This window comes from Myodes glareolus, chromosome 26 (assembly GCF_982192425.1).
Source record: "Myodes glareolus chromosome 26, mMyoGla1.1, whole genome shotgun sequence".
NCBI classification, from domain to species: Eukaryota; Metazoa; Chordata; class Mammalia; order Rodentia; family Cricetidae; genus Myodes; species Myodes glareolus.
In genome coordinates, this window is record NC_142051.1 from 17,327,078 (window position 1) to 17,349,290 (window position 22,213).

Here is a 22,213-nt window from a genome sequence, read left to right on the forward strand (position 1 = left end):
GGAAATCCTACAAAGACTCAGCAAAAATAAGAATGAAAGACAATGTCCTTACAATGGTGCATGAGGTCCTTCCTGTCCCTACTCACTCTATAGTTTTTGAGCCCCGCAGAACTCTTTTCTTTTGCCTCTGAATTTCATTTCTGTCCCTACATTGGTGATGGCCCTGCGCTACCAATCTCTCCCCCGCCCCCCAGTGGTCCTCTGAGCTACTAATTCCTTCTTTGGATTATATTGTTCTTCCTAATAGTGTCCACATTGCTCTCCTGGGAAGCTTTGTTTACATTTCACTTTCTAAAAGAGACCTCCTCAAAATGCTGCCCTTGTACTTGGTTTCCTTCCATCTCTTTATTGTAATTCACTTTTTTGCCCCATAATGTTGGTTATTTTCTAACATATTATACACTTGTCCAGGACTATGTGTTTGTCTCACCCATTGGAACATTAACTTTAAAAAGTGAGATATCTATGTCTGAAATTTCCCCTAATAGATTTTTACTAATTAGTATACTGTTTTTACATAGTAGGCAACGGATAAGTATCTGCTGAGCTAAATTAAAAAAAATGTCAGAGAAGTCACAGTGAACCATGTCTGCAATCTCAGCCCTGGGGGAAGTGGATACAGGAGAAATACTGGATTTTACATGGTCTAAGTGGAAAATTTCAGCCCAGTTAAAGTTATGCAGTGAGGCCTTTTTTAAAGAATAAAACAAAGTTGTGGAAATAGTGTGGTGTTTCAAAGGCAAACGTATCTTTTTATTGGAATTGAGAAGATGGTGGTCTCTGTTAGAGAATTTCAAGCATAATAGCATATGGATTTCAGAGGGGGAGGGCAGGTTGTGCTGGCCAGCCGTTCTGTTCTCTGGTGGGTTCTGTCTTACATGGTCTGACTGAACTATGGCTCATGAGACCCCTCTGCGAGCTTGGCTCCTTTTCCTTCTCCTCATTTTCCTGCCTTCGACACAGTCATCCTCCTGTTGAACGTATCTTTCCGCTTCTCACGTTTCCAAATAGATTCCCCCTCCTAACCTTTTTTCTTTATTCTTGGTCAACTAATATTACTGCAGGTGAACTTATCAAATAAGCCACTATATTGACACCTTTGGCACACTCATGCATGCTGTAAGGAGCGGACTGACTGCAGCTCCTGTGATCTTTTGGGGAAAACAGCCGGACCTTTGGTTACACAGAGTTCAATAACAGCTAATGGGGCCATCAGCTCTTCTTTCAGGGACTGACAGGAAATACCCACTATCTTCCTTGATCTCTCACTCCTTAAGGGAAATGGTATTACCTTTAGCTCACAGAAGAGTAAGCGTAAGTCTAGAGAATTCAGTGGTGTGTTCAGGCTCCTGGGTGTCAGGGTGGAAATTCACATTTCAATTCCAATTCAGGACAATTTTCTTCTAATCGGCCCCTTTCTATTGTGATATTGCTTCATTAGGAAACACAACTGCTCACAATCTTTTCAGACACTGCAAGCAGGTGAGAGATTGTCTGTGAATCAGACACTAATATTTTAACGTAAGCAGCATATTTATTTTTTTACATACAAATAAAACGAGGTTATAAAATCTGAGAAACAAGGGCCGGTGGTTAGGATCTCTTTAAACATGTGAAGAAGTTCAAGAGAAGATGAAAATTAAGCGAAGCAGAGGGCGGGGGAGAGAACAAGAGAGAGGCAATGAAGAGGGAGGGAGATAGATTGATTTAGAAGCATTTGAAGATAGAATCTGTCAGCACAGGCTACAGAGCATACATATGAATCCCCTGGAGGCTAAGGGATTAGATGATGACTGTGTAATTGGTTCTAACATATAAATGGTCATTATAGTTAGCCTGGTCACCACTTCTCTGCCAACATCAAGGTCAAAGTAAGACAAATGGCCTCAAATTACAGGAGGCCATCTCAGTTAATATCAGAAAGAACTTCTTGACATTAAAGGGAATTAAGTATTTCAATATGAGTCATAGGAAATAAACTTCATTCTTTGATAGTATTTAAGGATAAAATAGAAAATTTGCTCTCAAATTAGCTAACTAAATTGGAGAACTACTCAGAAAATTCCCTCTGATCTTCCTTCCTAGTGCATAATAGGCGAAGGGATAAAATTCTGTAGTTTTTGAAAATTCATTTTTGCATTCACACATTCATGTGAGGAAAAGCATTTCTCATCTTCCCTTAAACATAGAAGCATGAATGACCAAGAAAGCAAAATGCCTGCTTCTTAGGTAAGACTAGAAAAGCCAAAGCTAATTGCCATCTATCTCTGAAGGGTCTGCCGCTCATCTGCGACAAGTCATCAAAAGAATTTCTCCACAGAAGACACTTGATTCTCTCAGGGCCCCATCTTTGCCTTTGTGCTGGGCCAGGGATGGTTTTAACACGTCTTTCTTTGATGACTTTGGAAAGAAATTGTGCATAATATAAAGGGATAGCTTTATTGACTTTTTGGTGATAAAATGCCCTTACCACTCCCTGGTAAATAATTAATTCGTGCATTTGGCTGATGGAAGTGAAGTTTCCTTCACACATGTGTTTGACTGATTCATCACTGCTTGGATGCATTAATTTTTTTCTCTTTAGTTTTCTCAAAAAAATGCCCAAATACTTAGGACATATTATTTCTGTATTTCACTTAAAATTCTGCCTGTTAGATGTTCCTTTCTTTTGTGCCATTTGAATGATGAAACTGAATGAAAAAGTAAGAACTTGAGGAACACAGGCAGGTTATGGAAGGGTGCCACTGTCAGATTAACGCCACTCAGAGGAGTCTCACTTCTTACCTTCTTGTGTCCCTTGGCTTTGCTGTTGCTTAGGATTTCTACTGCTGCTTTTGAATCCACCTGCTGCACCACTTCTTCACCCTGCTGATATGATTTGGAAGGGGCACTGTTGGCATGTGCCTTCGTCTCTGTGAGAGTGGCAAGCACAGATTAAGAAGCCTAGGGCCTGAGCAGAGTGAGTCTCTGCAGGTATTCACTGAGTGAGCGATGTCTGCTGATTTTGGTGTCCACTACAGTTCTTGAGTGTGCTGCTTCTGAGAAAAGCCCGGTTTGAATGACTCTTGCCATGGCTCATCTATGCTAGCTTCTACTAGCACTTATAATTAAGGGCAGAAAACATTTCAATTAGTATAAATGGAGCTATAAAAGAGTATTTCCTTTCTGTAATGTGCTCACTCTGCAACTATATGTGGGCTATAATCCCATTAAGTGAGGTGGTGGCTACAGTGCATCTCAATAAGCAATGGGGCTCCAGGTAAAAGCCCAAGGTTATTCAGTCAGGTGCTTTGTGAATATCAAGGTGTCTCATAGAGAATATTGAGAAAGAAATCCCAAAAGATGAACACTAAAAATAAACAGGAAGAAGACAGTGTGTGTTTCTCTAGACTAGAGTTAGAACAGAAGAGGCATTCTTGTGTCTAGATTTGTTTTTCAGGATGATGAGATTCTAGTATAGTATTAAGGAGGAAAAACAAAGTTTAATGAGTAAATAAGCTTGGTCTATGGACTTCTAAATTTTTCTGCTATCAAAAGAAACAAAAAGAAAGAAAGAGAAAAACAAGGCTGGATAAAGACCCCATATTATGAAAGAGCATTTGCAGGGAAATCAGAATAAAGACCTACACCCTGCTAGTAGTTTGTGTGCTTACAATAAGAGAACACATATGAAGAGAATGAGGTTGCCTCTATTTTCCTGTGGAATATTTGTGAAGTGATTATGTCTTTGTATTGGTAGATTTCTTTGAGATGGGGGTCTCAGACTGGCCTTAACTGCCCATTAAGTCTAAAGTGGCCTTGAATTTGAGATTTTCCTAGCCTCTGGCTTTGTTCTGGAATTTTAGGCTTGTAATACCACATTCACATCAGATAGATTTTTTTTTAGAAATTTAGATTTATTCATTTTATTTTATGAGTATGGAGTTCTTTGCCTGAATGTATGTAAGTATACTGTGTACTTGCCAGATAGACATGTTATGCCAAGCTACATGTCTAATTTTAATCAACCACACATGACTTACTGATATACTGTAGGCGTCTTTAAAGCCCCAGGCTACCAAATATCTTTGTTAGGGTTTCTGTTGCTGTGGAGAGACACCATAACCACAGAAATTCTTAATAAGGAAAGCATTTAATTGAGGCTGTCTTACAATTTTAAAGATTTAGTACATTATTATCATGTTGCTAAGCATGGCGTATGCAGGCAAGCGTGGTGCTAGAGAAGCCAAGAGTTCTACATCTGGATTGGCAGGCAGCATGGAGAAAGTGGGACTGGTCCTTGCTTGAATTGCTGAAACCTCAAAGCCTGCCCCCAGTGACACACTTCCTCCAACAAGGCCACATCTACTTCAATAAGGCCATATCTCATAATAGTACTACTTTATATGAGTCTATGGGAGCCATTTTCTTTTCTTTTTTTATTAATTAAATTTTTGTTCATTTTAAATATCAACCACAGTTTGACCTCCCTCCTCTCCTCCCCCTAACCCTTCCCAACTATCTCTCTCCCCATCCACTATCTTCTCCCATGGGTGTTGACAAAGCATGACACATCAATTTGAGGCAGTACGAAGCATCTCCCCTGCATCAAGGCTGGACCAGGTAACCCAGTATGGGGAATAGGTTCCCCAAAGTCAGCTCAAATACCAGCGACAGGTACTGAACTCATTGCTAGGAAACCAACAAAGAGACCAAGCTATACAACTGTCACCCACATGCAGAGGGTCTAGGTTGGTTCCTTGCAGGCTCCCTAGCTATTGGACCAAAGTCTGTGAGCTCCCACAAACTCAGTTGAACTTTCTCTGGGGGTTCTCCCATCAAGACATTGACCCCCATTATTTTGACCCCCTTCCCCCCGACTGGTATAATCCATCCTTCTACTCTTTAGCAGGACTCCAGGAGCTTGGGCTGGTGCTTGGCTGTAGATCTCTTCATCTGCTTCCGTCAGGCTCCCTGACAACAATTAGGGTAGTCACCAACCAACCTAAATACAGTAGATGACCAGTTCAGGCTCCCTTTGCACTATTGTGGAAGTCTTAGCTGGGGTCTTCCTTGTGGGCTCCTGGGAGATTCCCTGGCACCAGGTTTCCGCCTAACCCCCAAATGTCCTATGGCAAGCATTTTCATTCAAACTACCACACCAATATTATATGTTACATTTAAAATTCAAAAAGGCTAGACACCCCTGTCTTATTACCTGGGGTATCTTTTCTTGGAATCTGTCGAAATGTGAATTTAAAGTTTTTCTACTTCTGTTCTTAATAATTGTATACAAAGGACCCCACGAAAGAAACCCTCTATAAACAAAGACATAAGTCTCTGAGTTTCTGCTTCAAACAAATACCATGTATCCTGGCATAATAAAATTCTAGTCATGCAGCAACATCACCATCCTTTTACCAAGTACTTTTTTGTTGTTGTTTTAATGGAAATACACAATCTCCCTTAAAATGTTCAAAACAAATCATGGACACACTTTTGCAGATTCTTTTTCATGGATTTTTTTTCAGGAGAGACTGAGGGCCATTTGATAACCCACTGAGAATCTTACTTAGGGTCTACATGTTCTCTATCCTGTACTGTTATGAGTCTGTTTAGTTCCTGGTGGCATAGAAACCAACTTGCCTTTTTTTTTCTGCTTCTAAAACACAGAATCTCTTTTTTTTTCTCCCCTATTCTTTACAGAAGAACTAGAAGGCTTGCCAGTGACTTTTATCCATTATATTTTTAAATTTAAGGAAGAGATAGATTGTTTTTTAAGTCTCAGAATCTGACTTTTGTCTTAAGGTCATTTTTCTCAAGCAGGAGAATTTGAGAATAGCTTTCAGTATTTCACATAGGCAGAAAAAGAAGAAGAAGCCCAAGGTGAGAAGTTTAACGGGAGGAACTCCTGCAAAGTCAGGGCCTTAAAGACCTGAACCTTAGCACAAGATGACCCAGAAATAAACCTTCATCCTTGAGAGACCCCAAAGAGACTCTGTTGTAAACTTTGAAAGCAGGTAAGGAAGGAAAGAAAAAAATACTTCTGGAAAATTTCAACTCTATAAGCAAGTTTCATCTGGTGTTGAAGCGCAAATGTAACCTGCCATGGTGCACTGCAAACCCCAGGCCAAGATTTAATTTAAAATCCTTGTTGTGTCTCAAGATGCCCCTTTATACCATTCAGAACTAATATAAATCTTTTCTAGAAAAACTTACCTTCATACTTCGTATGACATCTCAGGTTTCCAATACTAAATCCTGATGAAAAAAAAAAGAACTTATCATTAAAAAAACCCCACCCATTGTTCAAAGAAACACATTCCTAAATTATTCTCTAGAAATGATTGACAACAGAATAAATCATACATATGTAAGGCAATGCATATGCTGTGTAGACAGTAGAGATAGTGCATTAATCAGCTGAGAAATTGAGCAATGTGTGAGAAGATTTACAAACTGACTAGGATTCCTAGAAATGTACAGTGTAGTACATGCTGTAAAATGAATATATAATTAGTGCTTCTGCCATAGATTCAAAAGCTGTGTTCTAGACATGTTTTGTATACATGTGTGAATTGCCAAATGTGTCAAAATTGTCAAATGCAACTTTAATTGACACAGAAAAGCTAGAGATAGAATTGTAAACTAGGGGATAGAGTACCATACATTACATGAGTGTATTACATGGAGATAAAGATGAGATCCATTCATATACAGATAGACATACAGCAAACTGGGTGGGAAGGGGCAATATGTAAACTCAAGGCTGAATTTTACTTATTTTTTCCATCTTTTCTTTCTCTGTTAAATTATTCTTTCTGAGCTCCAGAGATGAATGGTTTTCTACACAAAATTGTGACATCATTAGAAACTGAACTTTGAGTATGGACTCTTAAGACATTCATCTTAGAGCAAAGAATTTTACCCATAAACAAATACCTGTTATATTAGCTTAAAATGTGTTTTTGCTTCTACGCACGTATGAGTGTGCATGAGAGAGAGAGAGAGAGAGAGAGAGAGAGAGAGAGAGAGAGAGAGAGAGCGCACATGTTGTGGTCAGAAGAGCATTTTCAGGAAGTTTAGGCTCACAAACCATTGCCTTCACCTGCTGAGCCATCACAGCAGAACCCACTTTATCACTTTTATTCTCTTTTGTTTCACTTTCAAAGGTTGAGTAAGATAAAAACTGTGATAGTAACTTCCAAGGCTGCATTTTTTCATGTTATTAGGTATTATTTATTGGAGGTTCCTGGTTCCTGGTACTTGACCCCACACCATCCTTTTGAAGAATTACAACAAGCTAAAGACTGAAATATATTTTTTGTCGCGTTCATATAGCTTGATAAGCAGTTCGCACAAGATTTAACCCTGTCCTGTATGATCCATATTCTACCGTGTGTGTGATTACGGGGAGCACAGTCAAATATTACTGACATTTTGCCATGAAGATTAATCATTTATTTCAAAAGTTTTTCATTCAACCATTTATTTCTTCTTGTTTTTTTTTTTTTTTAATGAATCTTGGGCACTTCTTTCTTGCTTAATAAAACCAGGTTTTTCATTGGTAGTTCCAGAAGACTCTGTCTTGATCAGAGAGCTATTTTAGGATGCTGTTTGTCCCCTCTCATCAGTTCCTATTTTACCTCTTGCAGCTTTGTCCTCTATGGTCCCTTGAATGGAAATGGACTCCATAGACTCAATGGGAGTGCCACTATTAGGAAGTGTGAACTTGAAAATCACACCTCAGAGTAGGGGTGGCTTGGAAGCCAGGCCAGTGGCTGACAGGTTTTTCTTCCTGTCACCTGCCTCCTATTTGTAGAACACTCAGTTCTATAGCACCAAGCTTTCTGCCATGACGATAATGCACTAAACCTTTGAAACAGCTCCCAATTAAATGTTTTCCTTTTAAGAGTTGCCATGGTCATGATGTCTCCTCACAGAAATAGAAATCCTGACTAAGACACCTGGCTTGCCTTTTCTATGCTTGAAATGAGAGCCTGAGGATGCTTAGAGGGATTCTATGCCGTGAGTTCTCAAACACAGACACCCTGAGTAGAGACAATCATTGTCTGAGACTACCTGCATCTCAGTGTGAGAAGCCATGCAGCCTTCTCCAGAAGGGAACAGGTCCAAATGCAAGCCTGCCTTGCAGTTCAGTTGTGATGGCCTCTGTATTTTATTTTATATGGCTGGCCTGAAGTTAAGAGTTTTTGGTATGTCTCCCTGTGTTCAGCACAATAAACCTAAGTCAAATAATAACAAAGCACAAGCATTTTGATTTTTTTGTTTATGTATTCCCCAAATTGTTTTTCAACCCCTTTATTTTAAGAATAATGTGTGAACATTTATTGATACATAATTTTCCTTCTGGAAGGTCATATAACACAGTAGAAAACAGGATTGATTTAGAGTTTTTGAAATTATTTTTGGCATCCTGTCTGTTTAAGTTGGTGTTGAGGTGGATCAACATATTTAAATATTATAATATCTGGAATAATAAGAAAAGTTGGTATTTATGATTATTTGCATGGTCCTTTGGATAATTTTTTTATATATAACTGAATTATTTATCTCTTACAGTGTGATATGTGTGTTATCACCCTCCACTCCCCCACCACTTTATGATATCTGAACGGAGGAAGGAAATTATACAATGTTTCAGAGTCAGGAAATGGTAAAAGTTGGTTTCTGAAGCTGGCAGGTATATGTTCAGTTAACTACAACCTGAGTGTCACCCTTTGAAATTTTTCTTAAATGTATAGAGAGCACAGTATACATTAATATGATTTATCAACATGATGTATTCTAGGTATCACTTAGAAGGGTGATTCACTGGTAGTTAGCAAATCTAAATGCTTATAGTCAGAATGGAGTCACTGGAAGTGAAGTCCAGCTCTCCAGTCCTCTGAGACTTTTAGTTAATGTTCAAATTTGATTTTTCATTGCTTCAAGTAGCAACAACAGTTAACTTAGAGAATTTTAAATGTTTTTTATCTTAAATCTTTAGCATGAAAAATAAAAATAAGTAGACATGGATTTTTACTGTTAAACAGTGATACTGTATTAAAGACTTGTATTTTTTTTCCAGTATAGAATCTCAATATGTAGACCAGTCAGGCCTTGAACTCACAGAGATCCAATTATCTCTGCCACTCAAGTGTTGGGATTAAAGGCATGCACCAACCAATCCCAGCACTTCTCTCTTTCTTTCTTTCTGTCTCTGTCTCTCTCTCCTTGTCTTTGAATTTCTCAGATCTTTAAAAAGATTATTTCAAATTTTTATTCTTTGATTAAAAATAAAGGTTTTTTCTCCAAAAAATATAAAACATAGCAAGAAGTGTGTGGACAATTTTCATAAATGGTCTTTTTTGGGATAGCTTTATAATTATTACAGCATGTCTCCCCTTCCTTTCCTTTCTTTCCAATTCTTCTGTATACCCCTCTTCCTCTCTTTCAAATTCATGGCTTCTCTTTCCTTTATTTGTTACATCCATATATATGACTTTTAAACACAGTTCTTTGGTTTGCAGTGATTTCCTGTTGGAAATCATGGACTAGGACCCTCTCCTGTGTGTCCAAAGTTAGTCTCTTCAAGCAGAAGTGTGTATCCCTTCTCTGGTTCCTGGTTATTCCTTAGACAATATTGATGGAGAAATTAGGAATATTTCAAGAACACTCCTCTTTGAGATGAAAGCCTCGTATATATCTGTCCCTCCACATCCCAGAAAGCTTGTAGTCACAAAGCTCACAGCCTAACAAGCCAAGTTTTTTGATATGTCCCTTTTAAACAATTTTGTTTCGAAAATTACACTTGTGGTAATATATCTCTTATTTTCACTTTTGTTTCAGAAAGCATTTTTTTTCAATAAATTTTAAAATTTAATATATTTTACACCCAGGCTACAGTTTCCTCTCCCTCTTCTCCTCTTGTTCCCCCCCATCCCTTCTTTACTCCTCCACCCTCAAACTCCTCCTCTTCCCTCTCTATTCAGAAAGGGGCAGGCCTCCCACGGGTGTCAACAAAGCAAGGCATATCAAGTTGCAGTAAATATAAGCACCTCCCCTTGTATTTAGACTGGTGAAGGCAATCCACTGTGAGGAACAGGTTCCCAAGAGCCAGCCAAAGCCTTAGAGACAGTCCCTGCTCCCATTGTAGGAGTCCCACAAGTAGACCAAGCTACACAACTGTCACATATAGGCCGAGAACCTAGGTCACTCTCGTGTGGCCTTCCTGGTTGTTGGTTCAGACTCCGTGAGATTCTATGAGCCAGGTAGGTTCTGTGGGTTTTCTTGGGCTGTCCTTGATTACTCTGGCTTTTACAGTCTTTCCTCCCTCTTTTCAGCAGGGTTCACAGAACTCAAACCTAATTCTTGACTGTGGGTCTCTGCATCTGTTTCCATCAGTTACTGAATGTAGGCTCTCTGTTGACAGTTAGGATAGTCACCAGTCTATTCACAGGAGACAGTCAGTTCAGGCTATGCAGCCACTTTTGCTAGGAATCTTAGCAGGGGTCATCCTTGTAGATCCATTGGGAGTTTCCCCGTGCATTAGGTTTCCATCTGACTTCAAAAAGCACCCCCGCCTTTCCTGCTATCTCTCAGTACTCTCTGCCTCCTTTCATCCCCAAATATGATCCCTCACATTCCCATCCCTACCCACCTACAGTCCACTCAGGAGATCTATTTTATTTCCCCTTCCCAGCGATATCCACGTGTCCCCCTCTGTAACCTCTTTGTTACCTAGTCTTCCTTGGTCTGTGGATTGTAGCATGGTTATCTTTAACTTTATAGCTAACTTCTACTTATGAGTGAGTACACACCATGTTTGTCTTTCTGAGTCTGGATTACCTCATTCAGGATGATTTATTTTTTAGTTCCAGCCATTTGCCTTCAATTTATGATGTCACTGTTTTTAACAGCTGAGTAATATTCCATTGTGTACATTTTCTTTATGCATTCTTTGGTTGAGGGGCATGTTGCTTGTTTTCACGTTCTGGTTATTACAAATAATGCTGCTATGAGCATGACTGATCAAGTGTCCTTGTGGTATGACTGAATATTCTTTAGGTATGTGCATCAGTGTGGTGTAGCTGTGTCTTGAGGCAGGTTCATTGCCAGTCTTATGAGAAACTGCTGTATTGATTTCCAAAGTTGTTACACAAGTGTGCATTCTCACTAGCAGTGGAGAAGTGTTCCCCTTGCCCCTCGTCCTCTCTAGCATAAGCTGTCATTTGTGGTTTTGATCTTAGCCATTCTGACAGGTGTATGATAGAATATCAGAGTCATTTTGATTCAAATTTCCCTGATGGCTTATCATGTTGAACATTTCTTTTTTTTTTCTTTAAGTGTTTTTTTTTTCATTTTACATATAATCCCCAGTTTCTTTTTCCTTCTCTTCTTCTACTCCCCTACCTACCCCCTTCCTAACCCCTATCCTCTCCTCAGAGGGGTAAGGTCTTCCTTGGGGAATCAACAATCTGGCATTTCAAGTTGAAGCACGACCAAGCCTCATTCCGCTGTATCAAGGCTGAGCAAGGTATTACACCATAGGGAAGAGGTTCCAACAAGCCAGTTCAAGCACCTGGGATGAGTCCTGGTCCCATTGTCAGGGACTTCCCAACAGATCAAGCCACATAACTGTCACCCACATTCTGAGAGCCTAGTTCGGTCCCATGCAGGTGCCTCAGCTGTCAGTCCAGATCTGTGAGCTCCAACTAGTGCGTGTTGAACATTTAAGTGTTTCTCTTTCATTTGAAATCCCTCTGTTGATAATTCTCTGCTTAGAACTGTACCCCATTTTTTAATTGAATGATTTACTTTTCTAATGCCTTGTTTCTTGAGTTCTTCATATGTTTTAGAGGTCATCCCTCTGTCTGATGTGGAGTTGTTGAAGAACTTTTCCCATTTTGTAGGCTTCCAGAGAAAATATTCTGATAGCATTGAGATCCAGTGTTTTTTCCCTCCATCTCATTTCAGTGGATTTTTCAGTGATCCTTTTGAGGGTTAGAGCCATGATGTGGACGGAGTGGGAAATTTGGTATGAGTGAAATATAATACCTAATTTTTAATTTCTATAAGAAATAAGAACAAAGAGTGACCTGTTTCTTTCCCCTTTATATGTATTGTATCACAACAAGGTAATTTTGACTTCTAGTGTTTCAAAACAAGAGGATGATTGATTGTTTTAGGCTTCGAGAATAACTACAACCAATGTTTCTCCTATTGGCAGCTGGAAATAAAGATAAGGGAAAGACAGATATATTCAAGAAACCAAGGTTTAGAGCAGTGATAAATAGACCTGTGAAGTGCATGCTTGCGAGGAGAGTGTTAATAATTCCTTGTGGGTCTCAAGGGGCAAAGACCACAGCATATTTTTACAAATGTGGGGGTGTTTTGTTTCATAGAGCGGTTGTTCTCAAACTGATTTGTGGATGCCATTTCTATGATGTGTGCGTGGTTTTTGAGACAGAGCATCACTGTGATAGCTCAGGCGATCCTTCTGCCACAACCTCACGAGTGCTTAGCTTGCATGGAGCACAACCACAATCATTCCTAGGAGTGATTTTCTCCCCTTTGACTCTGACACTGAAGCTTCAGGTTTCACTGAATTAACTTGACAGCAGTAAGTGTTAAATGCAAAGACTAAACAATGGATTTCTCATATACAATTGCTGAATTTATTATGGTAAGATTGGCTTGAAATAAAAACTCCAGCCTTTTCTTTCATTTTGTTCCTGAACCGCCTCTGTCAGGAGAATTTACCTTGTGATAAATGGCTGGCTGCTTTGTTCTCCTGGATGATACGTTTCTGAGTTTTGAATGTCTCCAGGGACAGGATACATCTGTGCTTTGCCACACTGAAAACAAAACCCAGAAGCTGGAGGCAAAGCTGTCCCTCTGTTTTACAAGCAGGGGTGGCTGTGGGATTTTCCTCACTGACTGCCTTCTAGATTTTATCTAACCCACTTGCTATTGTCCTCTGCAGCATAAAAAGCACCTGAACTGAACTCATGACCTGTCTTTTTCTAGAGAAAAAGCAAAGGAAGAGATAATCCATTTATCAATGAAATACAAGAAGGGGATAATTTATTTTCTTGAAAACAAGTGAACAATGTTTGATCAAACTTTAATCTTGGAATTTTGTCCCTTTTGTAAACTTGCCCTCAAGACAGAATAGCAGAGGAAAAGATAGAGAAAACCTTACTCAAGGCATTATTTCTCTTATTTTTTAAGCATTAATACAGTTCTTTACCTTTTGGAAGATCAGTCAATAACATACAAGAACAAAGATTCAACAATGCCATCCAGTTTTCTTGCCTTGCCATAAAGGAATCATGTTTCTTCTTTGCCCTTTTACATACATACATGGCCGATAAAATGAAGGGCTGAACTCAGTTGGTTTATGTCCTGTCTGGATTAATTGCAATGATCGAAACATCAGTTTGCTGGTATTCTCTTATAAGGCATGCTTTATTTATTATGGATTGAGTAGGATGGTAAATTCAGTTTTATAGCATAGTGGAGTTAAGAAGCATGGCTTTATTCAATATTGTTCTTGAACTCAATGGTGGTCCTTTCTGTGTAAATAATCTCATCAGCCTTTTGTGTGAGTCCATCCTTGAAGAAGTCCTCATATGAATGCTTAATGAAAATATATACTACGCTTTTGTCCTTGTCAGTAGTGTCAGAACTATGAGAGGATCAGAGCAACACCTAGGTAAAGCTTCACTGCATGGGGCTAGTCGGAGACATTTTATTTGAATGAGTAAGTGCTTTGCACATCTCCATTTTCATAGGAAAAAAAATCCCTGCAAATGACAGCCTCAAGTCTACATGAAGGACAGGGTTATTTATGCTACTGTCTAGTATACCTCATTCATGTGGAACATATGCCCATGGTTATAGAGCACTGACCTCCAAGTCTCAAGTCTTCTTGACTTGAGCCCTAGTTTATAATTGCTGGACAATGATGCATTTATCTGCCAAAGCCAAAACCTATAGTGAAGCATATTTGATCCTAAAATTTTTCAATTCGACTAATAAGCCATGAGTGTTTCCATAAAGCATATGAATACAGTGTATGATGCTTTCCCCCTTTAGATGTCAGTTTTCTATTCATGTGCACCCATGGGCATTTTCCCAGAAGGCTATTGTAACATGCAGAGATCATGGTGGGAAACACTGCTGATGACTTTTTTTGGTCAGCAACCTACATAGCACCTTCTAGCAATATGAAAGGTAGCCTGAAAGTAAGAAACTCTCTGATCGGTACCGGCTTGATTTCTGAATGTCCTATGTCCCTAGCATACTTTTTATTTTCAATCCATGTCCTTTGGAAGGACTAACATTCCCTTTATAGGGTTACACCATTTAAAATCTCTATAGAGAAAGCTCATAAAGTAGTAGATTTCCATTTGACTTTTTAAAACATCCTTTCTGCTATTATTCCTCTTCCCATTTGATCTTTCCTCCTCTCCCATCTTTACTCCACTTAAACCTCCCACCTTTCCTTCACCCCTTTATATTACCTGTGCTGCACTATTCCATGCTTAGGATCTTTATTCTGCCTTTGTGGAAATCTCTTTCTTGTTTAAATAAAAGTCATACAATAACATGCATCCAAAAACTCAGATGCCACAAACATTGCTCCCTGGGTGCTCAGTCTAGAACACTACCAAGTATAATGCCAGTCAAAGTGGCACTGGAGAAAAGTGAACCATGGCAGAGCAGGGACACATCAATGGAAAACTCACACAGTCAAAGAAATTTGTTTAAAAGTTACATGAGCTGATTTTCCAGGTTTTGAGGAATATCTTTGAAATTATACTTCTAAATGAGTAATTTTATTTATTAGATATCCCCAACAGAACATCTAAATATAATTGTCCCAACAACACAACATAAATTCTCTCCTTAGTGACCAACCAAAATGAATATTGAAACTTGAAATAATTTTTCTACATTTTCTACTAATAAGTAGTGAAAGTTAATAACTGGCCATCGTATGAGTTGCTAAGAAAGACAATTTTTAGAGCAGTGAAGAGTGGGTATTTTAAGGACCCATCCCATCAGAGCTACAATGGATGCCTCTACCTGTTCTTGAATCTTCAGTGCCTGGGATACTTGCAAAACGGACACAATGGGATATGACAAAGATAAGAGAAGAGCATTATTTTGATAAATTAAAAATTTGTCAAATTCATATGTAAAATGCAGAGGAACATCAGAAGAAAAACAGAAGCTGAATAATAATAATAATAACAACAACAACAATAATAATAAATTAATGGGTCTGGCATACTCTAGACTTTAACATAATACTCATTAATATCTATCTTTGTATGTCCATTTGTGTATTATAAAACATAAGAAGGAATCATGTAAATGAAGATTTTGTTCAACCATGTAATGAATGAATTGGTTTTTATAAAGTTGTTTATGAGTAGTTTTCAAATATTTGACTACCTGACATTTGTCTATCAGTGGAACAAATGAACATTTGGATTATTTACAAAATATACACTCTAATAAAAAGATCATTCCATGTTGGTGCTAACTCTACTTTCAGATAAATGTCCAACTCTAGTCCCTTTAACTAGTGTAGTTCATTAATAAACTATATATTATTGCTTGCATATTAAGCTCTTTCATTTACTGTTCAATTATAGTCCTAATACTTAAAAATATCCTTTCTTTATTTTATATTAGGCAAAAATTAAGATAGCACTTCATATTTGAATATATCTAAAACCTAATTGGTAATGGTTATATCAAGCATTTAATTTGTAACATTTATTATTGTATATGTTAGCATGTTTTAATAATAGTATTTCCAGAACAAGTTTTATATGACACATGTTAGATTCATGAACATTAACTCTTTCTGTATTTTTAAAAATGTACTAAATTTCACATAGATTTCCAACTGTGATAGTCTAACCATGACAGGGAAAAATTATTCCATAATATATGGGGATGCTATCGGTTGACTGATACTCAAGAGTAGAAATGATATTAACATCTTTGAAGATTTTCTTGGTCTGGCACATTTAACCAATGACATTATGATTAAAAATAATTTAGATTTTCTTTTATTAATTAATGTTAATTAATTAAACTGATAAGAACAGATACTATACTTGATCTTAGCCAAGAGGCCAAGAAATGATATAAAAATCAATTTAAAAAAGTTAACCAGAAATATGCTCAAGCTATTGGCCAAACAGTATCACAAATAAAAAATTAATTAATTAATTAATTTTACAGCCCAGTTACACAATTTTCCCTTCCTCCTCTTCACCAAGTTCTTTCCCCATTCCCTGTCTGACCACTCCCAATCCACTCCTCCTTCATTTCTGTTCAGAAAGTGACTGGAGACCATGGATATCAACAAACATTGCATATCAAGTTGCAGTAAGACTCAGTCCTCCCATTGTATTAAGGTGGGCAAGGCAACCTGGTGTGAGGAAAAGAATCCTAAAAGCTTGCAAAAGAGGCAGAGACAGCACCTATTCTCACTGTTAGGAGTCCCTCAAGAAGACCAAGTTATACAACAGAACATATGCAGAGGGCCTATTCCAGTTCTATGCAGATTTCTTAGTTGTAAGTTCAGACTCTGTGTGCCTCTATTAGCTCAGGCTAGTTGATTCTGTGAGTTTTCTTGTGATATTCTTGACCCTTCTGACTTTTACAATCCTTCCTCTCTCTGTTCAGTGGGATTCTATGAGGTTAGCCTAATATTTTGTTGTGGGTCTCTGTGTCAGTTTTTGTGAGTTGCTGGGTGAAGTCTCTTTGATCACAATTGGGCTAGGCACTAATCTACGAGTATAGCAGATTATCATTAGACATCATTAGACTGACTTTTTTTTTCTCCAGTCATGTTTGGCTCTATCCTAGGTATCCAGCCTGTGGGTCCTGGCACTCTCATAGCAGCCGTCTTAGGCTAGATAAGTCATTGGTTGGACCAGTCATCCCTCAATCTCTAGGCCATGCTTACCCTAGCACATCCCATAGGCAGGGCAGCAGCCTGTAGGTCAAACCTATGTGGCTGGTTTGATGTTAAAATCTCTCCATTGGAAGTCTTGCCTGGTCACAGGAGCTGGCCAATTCAGAACCCTCTTCACTATTGCTAGGAGCCCTAACTGGGTTCATCCTTGTAGAATCCTGGGAGATTCCTTTGTGTCAGGTTTCTACCTGAACCAAAAATATACCCCTTATTTTCCAGTTACCTCCTTCAGTATTTTCTCCCTCTACTCCCACAAGCTGATCAGTTATGTATCCTTCCCCACCTGCCCTCAGTCCACTTAAGGAATCTCCTCTATTTCCTCTTGCCAGGGAGATCCCTGTGTCCCTCTTGAACCCTCTTTGTTACTTATTATCTCTGGTTTTGTGTCTTATACATAGTTTTTCCATTATTTACAGCTAATATCCACTTATGAGTGAGTAGCACGTTTTAGCAAATTATGTTACCTTAACTTCTGAAAGCAAAATTAAATCTCCTTTATCCAATCACCACTGGTTTGTGACATTTTAGGATTTTTAAAAATGAAAATAAATATTTTATCAGTATTCTGCAGTTAATACCTTCATATTTTTGCATAAGTTACCATATATTAACTACTAAGTTGATTTTTGTAATGTTTTTATTAATTCTTTCAGAATTTCATACAAAATGTTTTGATCACATCCAGCCCTCTCCCCCTACTTCCATACCCACCCAATTTTATTCCTTCCTTCTGTCCACTCCTCATGTCCAGCTGTGTTGAGCAGCTACTCCTGGGTGTTGATTCTTCTCTGAAGTGTAGTTATTAGCATTTGTCAGTCCACTGACTGATGTCTCTATCTCAGTGGCAATCAATGACTGAAACTCCTCAGCTAGGCATGCGACTACAAGCAAACCTCCTCTGCTGTATGCTGGGATTTTGTCTGATTTGAACTTCTTGTATGCGTTACGAAAAGCACTGTGACTTCATATGAGCATCTACCCTGTGGTGTAAGGGCAATACTGTGTCCTTAAAAGCATTCACCTCCTCTTCTGCAAAGATCCTTGAGCCTTGAGGAGAGGTGTGTGATATGGACGTCACATTTTTGACTGAGAATTCTGAAATAGATATTTCTCTCCTAGTTGACCAATTGTAGATTACTGTATTTATTTCTGTATACTTCAAGAATAAGCTTCTCTGATGAGGCTATGACACTGATATTTCCAATAAATTATAATCATCTAATTATAATTGTTTGAAGGTTTATACTAAGTCTATGGCTATTTCTATTAAACATTTTTTCTACAGATAAATTAACTTTAAATAAGAAACAAACTGTCAAACAATAATACTGCTAGAACAGCTATGAATACCTCACAGAGTTTCAGAATGATAAGATATTTATATAACATATAGAATTGATAATAAGATTGTAAGGTGTATAAAATGACAGTTTCCCAAATAAGTATATTTTTCATTTTTAAATAAAAATCTTCAGACAAATTTAAGACCTACAGAAAATTATGTCATCTATTCATTACCTCACAAACAGTAAAATGTCACTATTTTGTTTCACATCATCACTAATGTTCTGCCAAATAGGTAAAGCAATAGAGTTAGAAGCCCTCATCGATCCCTTTCTTAACCCACATCCTGGTTTCTTTTCCTCGAGATAGAAGCTAAGCTAAGCTACTATAGGTTAAACTGACTTCTAGGGCCATATGTCAAGGGCCAGGTCACATGTGCATATAAAAGATGACAGAAACTGAAGGTAGGAACAACGACCTCCTAGAAACCCCCACCTCTTATGGATAGTAGTAATCCATCTCTTTCTTTCTATGTCTACTTTCCCTTTCAGCCATGAGGAATGTAATTTTGTTCTGCCTTGAGCTCCCTGCATTATGTGTGGTCTCATTACAAGCCCCACAGCCACACTACCTGTCAGTCATGGATCACAGACTCCATAACTGTGGGCTAAAATGAACCTTCTCCTTTTGCAAGTTAGTGCTATTGGTTACTTGTTACAGTAGCATAAATCTGATGATCAAAGAGAATATCATTTGATCTGTATGCTTATATCCATAGCTTCCATAAAGCAGGAATAAAAGCAATTTTGTAGCTTTGTCTCCATCTTCATGGAACTAAGTAAACTGAAAGCATTGGTACACATGCAATTTTTCTAGTAACATTCTTATGTTTATGTGGCCCGGTCAGGAATAGCTGGTGGTAAGGTTAGCATCTCCCAGTGTAATTTTGCAGTGTGATGGACAGGGGATATCTGTTTTTCTTTCCTCATTATCTCCACTCTTTTATTCTTATTTGCTTTCATATGATGACTGTTTTCTTTTTCCTCCTGAAATAATAGAATCAATACAGGAGTCAGTGTCCTCTCACCTCCAATCCATACATCTTGCCTGTCAAACTCCGCTGTTATTTCTTTGGCTCTTCATTGAAGTGGATGGATGTCTTCAGTATGATGTGAACACCTCTCCCCTGCATGATGAACGTGTCCTGCTGTCTACTCAAGGTTCTTCTTGAATCACTGCCTCTTTTCTTATGATTCATCCACTTTTTTTTCTCTAAATAATTTGCTTACTTTTTTAAGCCCCAGTTATCCCTCACAACCTCCCCCATCTCCTCTCCTCCAGTCCAACCCCCATCCACTTCTCCCACTGTGTAAGGACTCCCATGGGGAGTCATCAAAATCTGGCACAATTTGTTGGGACAGGATCAAGACCCTCCCTCTTGCATTGAGGCTGAGCATGGCATCCCACTAGAGGAAATGGGCTCCAACAGGTAGCTCATGTGCCAGGAATAGATCCTGGTCCTACTTCCAGGGGACCCTCAAATGGTCCAAGTTTCACCACTGTCTCCCACATATGGAGAGCCTAGTTTGGTCCTGTGGAGGCTCCACAGCTGCAGGTCTAGAGTTCATGAGTTTCCACAAGTTTCATTCAGCTGTCCCTGTAGATTTCTCCCTCATAACCTTGACCTCTTTGCTCATATATTCCCTCCTCCCTCTCTTTGATTGGATTTCCAGAGGTTGGCCAGGTGCTTGGTTGTGGATCTCTGCTTCTGGTTTCATCAGTTACGAGATGAAGGCTCTATAATAATAGTTAGGGTATTCACCAAACTGATTCCAGGGGAAGGTCAGTTCAGGCGCCCTCTCCACTATTGCTATGAGTTTTAGCTGGAGCCATATTGTGAATTCTTAGGCATTTCCCTAGTACCAGGTTTCTCCCTAACTCCATCCCTCCCTCCCTCTCGATCATCCTGTTCCCTCATGTTTTCATCTCCCATCCCCTCCCCTTTAGTGCCTCCCCTGACCCTAGTTTTCCTAGCAGACCTCATCTAATTCCCCTTCCCAGGGCAAGCCATGTGTCCCTCTTAGGGTTTTCCTTGTTACCTAGCTTCTCTAGAGCTGTGAATTGTGGTTTGATTATCCTTTGCTTTACATCTAATGTACATACCGTGTTTGTCTTTCTGAGTCTGAGTTACCTCACTCAATCATCCATTTCTCATTCTCTTCTCAATAACTCTGGTCTGAATAAACTATTATAATTCTTTCATCTCAGTAAGAAAGCTTTTTGATTTATATTTACTCAGTATTATGCTCTTTTGGGGGGGCAACAACGTAATTTCACCATTCTCTTTCTCTTAAAATTGCTGTGAGCTTTTATTCTGGCCAGTTGACCAAATCTCTTCCATCAAGTCAAGCATTAATTTCACATTGAAAAATTTCGTTAGTCTTCATCTCAGTTCACTATCTGAAGGAGATTTTGAATATTCTCCATAGACACACTTTTTAGGTTGTTACCTACTCATTCTACCAAATTTTCCTATGACCTCCACATCCACACTGTGGTCCAACCATGCCTCCAAATATATATATACATATATATATTATATGTGTATATATATACACATATATACATATACATATGTATATATGTGTGTGTGTATACATACACTTTAATATTTATAAAAATGCCGAGCTATCATTGCAATTAGAGTAAATATCATGGCAAAAATGTGAGTGTGGAAGACATGATCACATGAGAAAATGAGTTAGCTAGAAGGGAGGCTGACTATTTGCTTATATGGGAAGATAAGGAGTATTAAATATTCTTATCATGACCTTGATTATGACCAAACGTTGGTGCTTAGAAGTAAAAAATTTGGGAGACAAGGAAGTTAGGTGATCACAATTCCATATAACTGTATTGAAGCTTGTTATATGGCAAACACTATTCCAACTATTTAGTGGGTAATTTTAATGACTTGTCAGAAAAATACGGGTGGACTTTCTTCTTGTTCTTAATTAAAACAATATAGTTGTCGCTGTCATTACTACTATCTCTGAAGTCTAATAGTAGATATTTAAATGATCTAGTGATCTTGGAGTTGACAGCAGAACTAGAGCGCTTAGCAGACGCTAAGTGTCTGTAGTAATTATTAAAATTAGTTTGATGTGGCCCACAGGATGGATTTTGGAGGGTGAGAATGAATCTGGGGCTGTCATTAAGAGGTTGTGAAATAATTCAGCTGCACAGAGGTAGAGACTTGGCCTCAGGAAGTAATAAATCAAAGCAGACTCCAAGGTTCTAAGCCTGGGTGATAGAGCAATTGGGCATTAATTTCACTTTCATGATTGGAATTAATTTTATTTCCATTTTTATCCTCTGTATACTCTTATTTTTATCTTTTTTATACTATAATACAATTGCAGGCAACTAAAGAATGTTGAGAACAGGAGAACATTTGTTTTCAGGAAAGATCATACCAATTGATTACCCAATACTAAAGGATGAGCTCTGAAAACATGTATGACCATTTTATATACTGAGCAGCTTATATTTATGATTGAGCTGCACACAGACATATGTATGGAACAACAACTCATGGCTATGAATTTCAAAGACAACAAGGAAGGGAGCTTGGCCAGAAGTTTGATCAGTTTGAGAGTCAGGAATATTCAAGATTAGGTTTCTTTTCCCCCACCGTGTTTTTAAATGCTAAAATAGCTCATAATACCTTTAAAAGAAGAAAGCATCTCTCTCTCTCTCTCTCTCTCTCTCTCTCTCCTTTTTTATTTTTATTTTTACAGAAACTATGGGAGTATTTAATATATTCTTTCTCTTCTGACCAAAGGCTTTCTATATTAACAGATTATGGCAGAATGTTGTTCTCTCTCTCTCTCTCTCTCTCTCTCTCTCTCCCCCTCCCTCCCTCTCTCTCCCTCTATTTGT

General features: G+C 38.4%; 1 protein-coding gene and 1 pseudogene across 1 annotated transcript in view; one reads left to right on the top strand and one right to left on the bottom strand.

Moving 5' to 3' along the window:
- The window catches only part of Trhde (thyrotropin releasing hormone degrading enzyme), a 384,937-nt gene that overhangs the window by 233,323 nt on the left and 129,401 nt on the right, over positions 1–22,213 (top strand). The gene's annotated exons all lie outside the window — the stretch shown is intronic.
- Positions 16,016–16,151, bottom strand: LOC125390117 (U2 spliceosomal RNA; annotated as a pseudogene).